Source organism: Mustela nigripes, chromosome 8 (assembly GCF_022355385.1).
Source record: "Mustela nigripes isolate SB6536 chromosome 8, MUSNIG.SB6536, whole genome shotgun sequence".
Lineage (NCBI taxonomy): Eukaryota > Metazoa > Chordata > Mammalia > Carnivora > Mustelidae > Mustela > Mustela nigripes.
This window is the reverse complement of record NC_081564.1, coordinates 42,847,311-42,859,897: the sequence shown is the minus strand read 5'-3', so window position 1 is coordinate 42,859,897 and position 12,587 is coordinate 42,847,311. Positions and strand designations below refer to the sequence as shown.

At 37.6% G+C, this 12,587-nt stretch overlaps 1 protein-coding gene across 7 annotated transcripts in view; it reads left to right on the top strand.

Moving 5' to 3' along the window:
* Positions 1 to 12,587, top strand: part of ESCO1 (establishment of sister chromatid cohesion N-acetyltransferase 1) — an 86,036-nt gene that overhangs the window by 15,880 nt on the left and 57,569 nt on the right. For 6 of the 7 annotated variants that reach the window (XM_059409316.1, XM_059409318.1, XM_059409317.1 and 3 more), the window contains exon 2: positions 9,029 to 9,129. The exons of the other annotated variant lie outside the window; for it this stretch is intronic. The gene's annotated coding sequence lies outside the window, so the exon portion shown is untranslated. The remainder of the gene's footprint in view (positions 1 to 9,028; positions 9,130 to 12,587) is intronic. 7 annotated transcript variants of the gene reach the window in all.

Sequence of the window (12,587 nt, the reverse complement as noted above, 5' to 3'; positions counted from 1 at the left end):
GATTATGCATGTGTGCTCTATTCTGTGTTTGACTTCTTTTCCTTAACATAATGGTTTTTAATTTCTTCCATGTTGTTGTATAAACAACATGCTTATATTTTTCCCCCCATGAGTATTCCATTGCATGAAAATGCCACAGTTTATTTTTATATACCTAATAATTGGTGCAGGGAGTCACATCAATATCTTATATGTAGGATTAATAGAAACATTTTTATATAGGTCCTTTTATGGTCATATTTTGGGGGGTATTATATTTTGGGGGGTAAATAATTAGGACTGGAATTTGGGTCAGAGGGTAGGTAAAATTTAACTTTATAAGAAAGTACCAAACTTCCAAAGCATTCATTCCATTTTATCGTACCAGTGGCATTCTTCGAGTTCTACACTGTTCACAGCCTCATGGATACTGGTTTTTGTCAGTTTTAAACATTTTTCCTATTTTAGTGGGTTTGTGGTAGTGTCTCACTGGGTTTTTTGTTTTGTTTTGTTTTTTAAAGATTTACGTCTTTATTTATTTGACAGAGAGCACAAGTAGGCAGAGAGGCCGGCACAGAGAGAGGGGGAAGCAGGCTCCCTGCTGAGCAGAGAGCCCAATGCAGGGCTCGATCCCATGACCCTGGAGATCTTGACCTGAGCCAAAGGCAGAGGCTTAACCCACCGAGCCACCAGGTGCCCTCACTGTGTTTTTAATATGCATTTTCCTGATGACTCATGTTGAACACTTCCTCAGATCTTTATTGGCCATTCGTAAATTATCTTTTGTGAGGTGTATGTTCAGTTATTGTATTGTCTGAATGTGTCTATAGACTTTGTGTTCCATTGATTGCCTTTCTTCAAATAGTATGCTCTTAAATTCTTACAGCTTCCATCTTTGTCATTTTCTTTCAAAATTGGTTTTGTTATTTAAGATCTTTTCCATTGCCACATAAATTTTAGGTTCATCATATCGATTTCTTTAAAAGTCTACTGGAATGTTGGGACGCCTGGGTGGCTCAGTTGGTTGGACGACTGCCTTCGGCTCAGGTCATGATCCTGGAGTCCCGGGATCGAGTCCCGCGTCGGACTCCCAGCTCCATGGGGAGTCTGCTTCTCTCTCTGACCTTCTCCTCGCACATGCTCTCTCTCACTGTCTCTCTCTCAAGTAAATAAATAAAATCTTAAAAAAAAAGTCTACTGGAATGTAGATTTGGAAATAATAAATTTGTAGGTCAGTTTGAGGAGACTGGATATCTTGATAATATTGAGTTTTCCAAATGTATATTTCTCCATTTAGGACTTCTTTAATTTCTCATAGTAATGCTTCAAGGTTTTCAGTGTAGAAGTATTTTTTTTTGTCTTCTGAGTTTTTTTTTTTTAAGTATTTAATGTTTTTGATGGTCTTGAAATTTGTGTTTTTAAAATAATTCTGTTTTTCCAGTTTTGTTTTGCTAGAGTATAGAAATGTAATTGATATTACTTACTAGTTTTTATTCTGTGACCTTGTTAAATTCATATATTTGACAGGTTTTTATTTTTATTTATTTATTTAAAAGAGGTATGTATTAATTTATTTATTTGAGGGAAGCATGCTCCCTGCTGAGCAGGGAGCCTGAAGTGGGACTTGATCCCAGAGTCCTGGGATCATTACCTGAGACAAAGGCAGATGCCCAATAAACTGAGCCACCCAGGCATCCCTTTAATAGGTTTTTAAATAGGTCCTTAGTGTTTTCTACTTGCGTAATCATGTCAACAGGTTTTTCTTGTGTTTTAGTCTGTAGGCTTTTTGTTTCTCTTTCATGCTTTACTGCGTTAGTAGGACCTCACGTACAATATTGAAAAGAAGTGGTAAACTTCTCTACCTAGCACTGCAAAGTTGGTTCAACACAAAAAATCAAAGTAAAATACTATGTTAATGGAAAAAAGAGGAGAGATGTTTACTATATCCTTGCCTTTTTTCTGAACTTAGAAAGCAGTCAGTATTTACTATTGTAATGTAAATTATAGGTTTTCTTGTTAGAAGCTTTTTATGAGATTGAGGAATTTCATTATTAGGTCAGTATAAATCAAGTTCTAGCTTTGCTATTTGATATTATCTAATAATTTTTATTTGTCTTTAACATTTTGATGATTTAGGGAACGTTTTATTTATTTATTTATTTATATTTTTTTTAAAAAAGATTTTATTTATTTATTTGACAGAGAGATCACAAGTAGGCAGAGAGGCAGGCAGAGAGAGAGAGGGAGAGGAAGCAGGCTCTCCACTGAGCAGAGAGCCTGATGTGAGGCTCAATCCCAGGACCCTGGGATCATGACCTGAGACGAAGGCAGAGACTTTAACCCACTTAGCCACCCAGGTGCCCCTTTAGGGAACATTTTAATCTGTTCGTGAATAGGCAGATGGATGCTACTGGCCCTGTTTATTCAACTTTCTGTCTTTTGAAGCCTGTAACAGAAATGATCATGAGCCATTGAGTACTAGGTATAAATCTAAAACAGTGGCTATAAGTGGAGGACAATGACATTTTTCTTTTATTCCTGTGAAAATTCCACTTCTTCCAAGTGGATCTTACACTTTGTGTTGCATAGGTATAATGTATTGCCAGCTCTGTGTTCTGCCTGTTTTAAGGATAAAGAAATTATAATTGGATGGTCTGTTCATACCAAGCATAAAGTTCTCAAAATATATCATGAACACAGATTTCTGTGACTAGCGAAGCCCCCTGCCCCCTTTTGTGTTTAAGGGGAAACCCAGCAAAAAGGAATAGCTAGAAGCTTTGGGTTGATATTTCATTCATTCAGCCTCCTTTGGAAGCTTCTCCATAGTGGGGCAGCTAGTTCACAGAGCCTTTGCTACTGAAGAGTGAGAGACCTAAGATAAGAAGGATGGAGAGAACTAGTTCTTAAGGTCTGTTTTTCTCCCTCTGGAATTTGGGTCACCTTATAGACTTGACGGTGTAGAGAAGTTCTCTACTTGCTGTAGAAAAGCTTAAAAACTCCTGATTTGCTGTTAAGCCTAGAAATTAAGCTAATCTAAGTTGCTTTTCTTCTTAAAAACAATTTTTTAAAAAGATTTATTTTAGGGAAAACATGCATGCATAGGGTGTGGAGGGGCAAAGAGTGAGGGGTAGAGAGATAGAGAGAGAGGAATCTCAAGCAGACTCTTTGTTGAGCACAGATCCGGGTGCAGGGCTCAGTCTCACGACCTTGATATCATGACCTGAGCTGAAATCAAGAGTTGGATGCTTAACTGACTGAGCCATGCAGGTGCCCCTATAAAAACTGGTTTTTTTTTTTTTTTAAAGATTTTATTTATTTATTTGACAGACAGAGATGACAAGTAGGCAGAGAGGCAGGCAGAGAGAGAGAGAAAGGGAAGCAGGCTCCCTGTGGAGCAGAGAGCCCGATGCGGGGCTCGATCCCAGGACGCTGAGATCATGACCTAAGCCGAAGGCAGCGGCTTAACCCACTGAGCCACCCAGGCGCCCCTAAAAACTGGTTTTAATAAGAGAAAAGAATGCTCAGATTACTAGCAACCTTCTAGAAATGAAAAAGGATTTTAAAGGAATACTGTGAACAGTATACAAACAATTCTGATAACCCAAATGAAATGGACAAATTCTTAGATACTGAGTCAAGAATAAAACTCTGATACCAAAACTAGACTAGGATAGCAGAAGGAAAAGAAACTATAGATCAATATTTTTTGTAAATACAACTGTATACATGCAAACTGAATCCAGCAACGTATGAAAAGGATTATGCACCAGGATGAAGTGGGATTTATTCTTAGCACTGCAAAGTTGGTTCAACACAAAACGTCATAATCTGTGTTAATGGAATGAATAAGGGAGAAATACATGATCACCTCAGCAGATGTAGAGAAAGCGTTTGACAAAATCCAGCACCCTTTCACAATAGAAACACTCAAACAAGGAATAGAAGGGCATCCATGAAAAGCCTATCTTTAGCATCATACTTAATGGTGATACAAGGATGTTTGCTCTTACCACTTTAAAAAAAAAAAAGATTTTATTTATCAGACAGAGCATGAGCAGGGGGAGCGGCAGGCAGAAGAGAGGAAGAAATGGGGAAGCCTGATGTTGGACTCTATCCCAGAACCCAAGCTGAAGGCAGATACTTAACCAACTGAGCCACTCAGGTGTCCCTGCTCTTAACACTTTTATTCAACATTGTATTGGAGGTTCTAGCCAGGGCAATTAGGTAAAAAAAAGAAATACAGGTATCCAGATTGGAAAGGAATAGATAAAACGATTTTGCAGATGACATGATCTTGTATGTAGAAAATTCTAAGAAATCCACAAAAATGTCCCCAAGGCCTATTAGTGCTAATAAGTGAATTCAACAAGGTTATATGATACAAGATCAATGTACAAAAATTAGTTGTATTTCTGTATACCATCTAAAAAGGATATTAAGAAATCAGTTCCTTTTGTAATAGAATCAAAAAGAATAAAGTATTTAGGGATAAATTTAACAAATGAAGTACAAGCCTTGTATGCTGGAAGTTCTAAAACATCATTTAAAAAAAATTAAAGATGACTTACATAAATGAAAAGCTATCTGTGTTCAAGAATTGGAAGACTTACTACTAAGATGGCAGTATTCCTCAAATTGTTCTATAGATTCAGTGCAATCCCTATTAAAAGCCTAGCTGACTTTTTTGCAGTTCGTATGCTGATCCTGAAATTAATATATAGTCAAAATAATCTTGAAAAAGAATGGCGGGCGCCTGGGTGGCTCAGTGGGTTAAAGCCTCTGCCTTCACTCAGGTTGTGATATCCTGGGATCGAGTCCCACGTAGGCTGTCTGCTCCGTGGGGAGCCTGCTTCCTCCTCTCTCTCTGCCTACTTGTGATCTCTTGTCAAATAAATAAGTAAATAATCTTAAAAAAAAAAAAAAAGTTAAAAAAGAAAATAAAAAGAATCACAAAATTGAGAGATTCACAGTTCCTTATTTTAGAACTTAACAACAAAGGGAGCCAAGAGGATATGATGGGGGAAATGACAGTCTTCAGTAAATGTTGATGGGAAAACTGGACAGCTGCATACAAAAGAATGAAACTGGGCCACTGGCTTAAATTATACAAAAAATTAACTCAAAATGGATAAAAGACATGAGTATAAGACTTGAGACCATAAAACTCCTAAAAGAAAACATAGGGAATAAGCTCCTTGATATAGGTCTTGGTGATGGAATTGTGAATATACATTAAGAGCAAAAGCAACAGGGTACCTGGGTGGTGCAGTTAGTTAAGTGTCTGACTCTTAGTTTCAAGTTGGATCATGGTCTTGGGGTTGTGAAATCAAACCCCGTGTTGGGCTCCATGCTGGGCATAGAGTCTGCTCGGGACGCTCTTTCCCTTTGCCCCATTTCTTACTTGCGGGTGTGCTTGTTCTCTCAAATCTTAAAAAAGAAAAGCAAAAGCAACAAAAGCAAAAATGAACAGGTGGACTCTATCATACTAAACCAGTATAGCACAGCAAAGGAAACCATCACAAAATGGGAAGGTAACCTATAGAATAGAAGAAAACATTTGCAGATTTACAGATGTAAATCCCCATGGTTTGAATTACAATTAAAGACTTGTGGGGTGCCTGGGTGGCTCAGTGGGTTAAAGCCTCTGCCTTCAGCTTGGGTCATGATCCCAGGGTCCTGGACATCGGGCTCTTTGCTCAGCAGGGAGCCTGCTTCCTCCTCCTCTCTCTCTCTCTCTCTTTGCCTTCCTCTCTGCGTACTTGTGATCTCTGCCTGTCAAATAAATAAATAATTAAAAAAAAAAAAGGCTTGTGCATCAAAGGGCTCTATCAAGGAAAATAAAGTGACTGGTAACAGAATTAGAGAAAATATCTGTGAGCAGTGCATCTGCTGAGAATCTAATATCCAGATAAAGAACTGTTACAACTCAATAATAAAAAGAAAAATGTCCCAATTCAAAAAAGGAAAGAATATGAATATATATTTCTGCAGAGAAGAAATACAAATGGCTAGTAAACTCATGAAGTTGCTCACCTAGTTAGTCATTAGGAAAATACAAATCAGAAGTATAATAAGATACCACTTTATACTCAAAAGGATGACTAAAGTTTAAAAAGATAGTAAAAAATGCTGACAAGGATATAGAGAAATTGGAACTCTCATACATGGCTGGTGGAAATGTAAAATGACACATCTTGTTTGGAAAATAGTCCCTCTGAAGTTAAATACCATATGGTCTAGCAGTCATAATTCTTTTTATATAACCAAGAGATTGGAAACCCTGTGTTCACACAAAACTCAGTAGGGTTGTTCATAGCATTATTTGTGATAGCCACAAGATAGAAACCGTCTGTCAAATATCCAGGAACTGATGAATAGTTAAACAAATGTGGCATGTTTGTACAATGGAATAGTATTCAGCCATAAGAATCACAGGGCGTTACTGATACATGCTATGTTATATGAACTTGAAAACATTAAATGAAAGAAGCCAATCACAAGAGGCCATATATTATGATTCCATTTATATGCAACATCTACAATAGTCAAATCCATAGAAACAGAAGGTAGATTTGTAGTTGCCAGGGGCTGGAGGGAGAGGGGGATAGGGAATGACTTTAGTGAGCATGATTTTTTGTTTTGGGGGGATTTTTTTGAAGTCATGAAAATGTTCTGGAATTAGATACTGGCAGTTGTTTGTTGCACAACTCTGAATATATTAAAACTCACTAAGTTGTACTATAAAGAGGTTAATTTTGTGGTAAGGAATTATATCTCAATTATATAATTTGTTTTGATATTTTAAAAATTTATTTCGGAGAGGGAGGAAGAAGCTCAAACAGACTTTCCTGCTGAATTGGAGTCCAACTTGGGGTTTGATCCTGTAACCCTGAGATCATGACCTGAGCTGAAATCAAGAGTTGGACCCTCAACTGACTGATCTACCCAGGTGTCCCAATGATGAAGTGTTTTTTTAAAAAAATGACTTTAATATTAAAATATATTGGCTGATATACAATCCAAAATTTTTTTTTCCTTTCTAGTTAAAAAAAATTTTTTTTTTTTTAATAATCATGGAGTACCTGGATGGCTCAGTCAGTTAAGCATCTGCCTTTGACTTAAGTCATGATCTCAGGGTCCTGCGATCAAGGATGCTGAGCAGAGTCCAATTCTCCCTCTCCTTCTGCCTCTCCCCACACAACCCCCCTTATGCTCTCTCTGTCAAATAAAATTTAAAATTGTCTTAATCAAATATTTTAATGATTAAAATTTGAATACTTTTTATTATAAAGCACTGTTGGAAATTGGATTATTGTTAAATTCTCGGTATTTTCTAACGTGTCTTAGGAGTTCTTTTTGTATAAAATACATTATTTTAGGTTTTCTAAAGTGGTCATTTTATGTAAATCTTAATCACTGTGTTTTGTTGTTTTTTTTTTTTTTTTTTACCCTGATACTGTTTTCATTAAGATTATATTAATCTAGCTCTGGGTTGTAGGAGTGGCCTTGTTGATTTGCTGACATATGAGAGGATGCATTTCAGTTCTTATTTGCAAGATTTTATTTAAGAGTTGTGAAGAAATGGGAATTATTAAGTCATGTAATGCTAGATTAGTGATGGTTTAACATGAAGGCAAACTAGAATTGAAGTGGTCCTTGGCACACCTGACCAGGTGATTGACAGGTACTATAGAGTTGTGTATCAGTTTCTCTTCTATAAGTTAGGTCCCCACTGCCAAATGTTTTAAAATATTTAGAAATTGGGAGAAATAGATGTAAAAGAAGAATATTCATCATTTTTATTTTTATTTATTTAGTTTTTTAAAAGATTTTTATTTATTTATTTGAGAGAGAGACAGTGAGAGAGAGCATGTGCGAGGAGAAGGTCAGAGGGAGAAGCAGACTCCCCATGGAGCTGGGAGCCTGATGTGGGACTTGATCCCAGGACTCCGGGGTCATGACCTGGGCCGAAGGCAGTTGTCCAACCAACTGAGCCACCCAGGCGTCCCTATTCATCATTTTAAAATTATAATCCTTAGTGCTAAAGTAGTAAAGGAATATAAATGAGCTTTTTTGTTATATTTTGGGGCTTAATCTTTGGTAAGTTTAGAGTTTCTTAGAATATAAAAATTAATCGCAAATATATATTAGTTATTACTGTATAAGAAACTGCCCTAGAACTCAGTGGCTTAAAACAGCAGTTAATTATTGATCATACATCTGCAGAGCAGTTGTGGGTTAGGTGACTTGGGTTTGGGTTGGCTGGGCAGCTGTGGGTGTGGGTGGGCTTTATTTCTCACTGTGGGTTTTCCTTGGCTCCTCATTTGGGGTTTGGCTCAGTTCTAGTCTTTATGTTTATTCTGGGTTCTAGGACTTCATCTATTGGTGAAGCTCTTCTCATGGTAATGGCAGAGGTACAAGAGGGTGCACAGCTGCACAAAGACATTTCAAACTCTGCAACATTTCTGCTAATACACCATTGGCCAAAGCAATTTAGATGGCTAAGGTTTTGGGGGCAGGGAAGTATACTCTGCCCACCATGAGGCCAAAGGAAGGCATGTGGCCAACCTCAGCACTGGTTGGAAAGGAAAATACACTCCTTCCGTGGAGTGGAGGATTGGAAGTGGTGATTATATATGAAGAAAAACCTAATCTATTACATGGTGTAAAAATATGTGATGCTTTATATTGTTATTAGACAGTTGTTTACTTAGTCTAGTTTAGTCTTAAGTTTAATATATGAGTTAATAGACAGTAGTACTGGGACGCCTGGGTGGCTCAGTTGGTTAAGCAGCTGCCTTCGGCTCAGGTCATGATCCCAGCGTCCTGGGATCGAGTCCCACATCGGGATCCTTGCTCCTCAGGGAGTCTGCTTCACCCTCTGACTCTGCCTTCCACTCTGTTTGCCTGTGCTCACTCTCGCTCGCTCTTTCTCTGACAAATAAATAAATAAAATCTTAAAAAAAAAATAGACAGTAGTACTTTTATATTCTTACGTGTTTTTAATAGATTGTTTTACTTAGTTATAGGATTTTTTTTTTTTTTGAAGATTAATTCCCAAACATAGGAAGCTGTTAGAGGCATCATTCATTTGGAAACATCATCAGTCAACTTAAAGAAACAGTGATATGTGATTTCTGGCTCAGTAAGGTAAGTGACATACTTTTATAATTTGGTGCCTTCCAAGATTAATTAGTCAGTCTGCCAAATATAACTATATTTTCAGAGAAATATATTTTAATTTTGATTAGGTTATATGTCTACATTATAAAACATTTGAGTGGGTATATAGTGAAAAGTAAGCTTTTCACACTGCTGACACTGGTTTTGTAGTTCTTTTTCCCAGAAATCTTCACTATTATATTTATTATGTATCTTTCCATACTTGTTGTGTGCGTAAGCAAGCATATGTTTCTATGAATTTCCCTCTTTTTCTAAAAAATTATTTTTTTTTACCTTCTGCACCTTGCTGTTTTTTGATTTAACAATGCTTCTTAGTTGCAGGTGTAGGTCCATTTCAGTTACTTACAGCACTATTTTTTTGACAGCTTTATGAAAGTATAATTTATGTACAGTAAATTTCACTCTCTTAAACTGTACAATTTGATGGGTTTTGACAGAAATACACACTCTTGAAACCACCATTACATACAAGTCAAGACATAGAACATCTCTATCACTTCCAAAAGACTATCTCTATTTCTCTCCTGACCTTAGGGCATGACTCATCTGCTGTCTTTTACTGTCGATTACAGTTGACCCTTGAACAACATGTGCTTGAATTGTTTGTGTCCATTTATGTGGATCTCTTCAACAAATATATTGGAAAAATTTTTGAGATTTGTGGCAGTTTAAAAAAAAGCTTGCAGATAAACCATGTAGCTTAGAAATACTGAAAAAATAAAAAATTTAGGTGTTTCATAAATGCATAAAATATATGTAGCTCGTTACTTGCTACCATAAAATATTCATAGATCTATTTAAGTTAAAATTTATTAAAATGTGTACAGACACTTAACATACATTGCATCATCCACTGTAAAAAATGTAAACAAACATAAAGATGCAGTATTAAATCATAACTGCATAAAATTAACTATAGTATATACTCTACTACTGTAATAATTTTATAGCCATCTTATGTTGCTGTTTTGGTGAGCTCAGGTATGAGTCTGCTTAAAACACCGTGTGACGCTAATCATCTCTGAGCAGTTTGTCTCTGCAGTAAATTGCATATCACAGTAAAAAGTGGTCTTGGCAGTTGTTGCGTATTTCTCATCACGTTTAGTGCAGTACTGTAAACCTTAAAAACCACCAGGGGATCCATCTGAAGTACCACTAGTGATGCTGGAAGTACTCCCAAGAAGCAGAGAGAAGGGATGACCTTACAAGAAAAAAGTTGAGTTGTTTGATAAGTACCATAGATTGAGGCCTGCAGCTACAGTTGCCCACCAGTTCAAGATAAATGAATCCAGTGTAAGGACCATATAGGAAAAGAGAAGGAAGTTCATGAAGCTATTGCTGTGGTTACGCCAGAAGTGTCAAAACCTTAGACTTTTTGAAATACCTTTTTATCTCATATTGAAAATGCAGCTTTTATGTGGTTGTCTGACTGCTCTAAGAAAGGCATACCCATAGACTCCAGTATGATTTGAGGAAAGGTGAAGTCATTTAGGACAACTTAAAGCAAAAGGAAGGTGAAGGGCTCTAAAGCTGGAGAATTTAGTGCTCGCAGAGGATGGTTTGAAAATTTTAGAAAAAGGTTTGATTTTTAAAATGTCAAGAAAATAGGAGAAGCAGCTTCTGCTGACCAAGAGGCAGCAGCAGATGAGTTCTCAAATACCATTAAGAAAATCACTGAGAAGAAAGGAAGGATATTTGCCTGAACAGTTTTTTTTTTTTTAAAGATTTTATTTATTTATTTGACAGAGAGAGAGAGATCACAAGTAGACAGAGAGGCAGGCAAAGAGAGAGGGAGAAGCAGGCTTCCCGCTGAGCACAGAGCCCGATGTGGGGCTTGATTCCAGGACCCCGAGACCACAACCTGAGCCGAAGGCAAAGGCTTAACCCACTGAGCCACCCAGGTGCCCCCTGAACAGGTTTTTCTTTTTTTCTTTTCTTTTCTTTTTTTTTTTTTTAAGATTTTATTTATTTACTTGAGAGAGAGATAGTGAGAGAGAGCATGAATGAGGAGAAGGTCAGAGAGAGAAGCAGATTCCCCATAGAGCTGGGAGTCCGATGAGGGACTCGATCCTGGGACTCCAGGATCATGACCTGAGCCGAAGGCAGTCATCTAACCAACTGAGCCACCCAGGCGTCCCTGAACAGGTTTTTCTTTTTCTTTCTTTCTTTTTTTTTTTTTTTTTTTAAGATTTTATTTATTTACTTGAGAGAGAGAGACAGTGAGACAGTGAGAGAGAACATGAGTGAGGAGAAGGTCAGAGGGAGAAGCAGACTCCCCATGGAGCTGGGAGCCCGATGTGGGACTCGATCCCGGGACTCCAGGATCATGACCTGAGCCGAAGGCAGTCGTCCAACCAACTGAGCCACTCAGGTGCCCCTGAACAGGTTTTTCTTAATGCAGACAAAAAGTAAGGTACAAGAAGGGGTTGGCTAACTGTTTTGTGCAAGTGCAATTGGTTTTATGACCAGGACTGTCCTTATTTATAAAGCTGTTAATCTCTAGACCTTGAAGGGAAAAGATAAACACCAGCTGCCCAACTTTTTAAATCTCTACCTCCAAGGTGGGGCTTGAACTCAGCCCTGAGATCAAGAGTCTCATGTTCTACTGTCTGAGCAAGCAGGTCACCCCAGCCAGAGATTTGGTTGTACAGCAAAAAGGCCTGGACAATGAGAAAACTTTTTTGGGATTGGTTCTATCAGTGCTTTCTTTCTTACATCAGGAAGTAATTGACAGTAAGGCACTGCCTTTTAAAGTTCTTTTGATCTTAGACAATGTCCCCGGGCACTCAGAATCTGATGAGTTCAACACCAAAGGCATCAAAGTGGTCTACATGACCCTAAGCACAACATTTCTAATTTAGCCTCTAGATCAGGAGGTCTTAAGGATGTTTAAGGCTCTCCACACATGGTACTGTCTAGTAAGGATTTTCAAAGAGACCCTAATAGATCATTATGAAAGTCTGGAAGGATTACATCATTGAGGATGCCATCATTGTTTATAGAATAAGCCATGAAAACCACTAAGCCCCAAACAGTAAATTCCTGCAGGAGGAAAAATATGTCTAGAACTTGTGTATGACTACACAGAATTTACAACAGAGCCAGTCAAGGAAATCCTGAAAGAGATTGTGGACATGGCAAAAGAAGGTGGGGGTGTGAAGGGTTTTAAGATACGGATCTTGGAGAAATTCAAAAGCTAATAGATGCCACACAAAAGGAATTAACAAAAGATGACTCGATAAGGATAAATACATCTGAACAAGACAGTGAAGAGGAAAATGTGAATGAAGCAGTGCCAGAAAACAGTTGACATTAGACAGTCTGGTAGGATTCTAATTATTCAAGACTGCTTTTGAATTCTCATAGGACATGGGCACTGAAACGAAAGCGAATGGTAGAAGAAGGACTGGTACTGCATTAGAAAC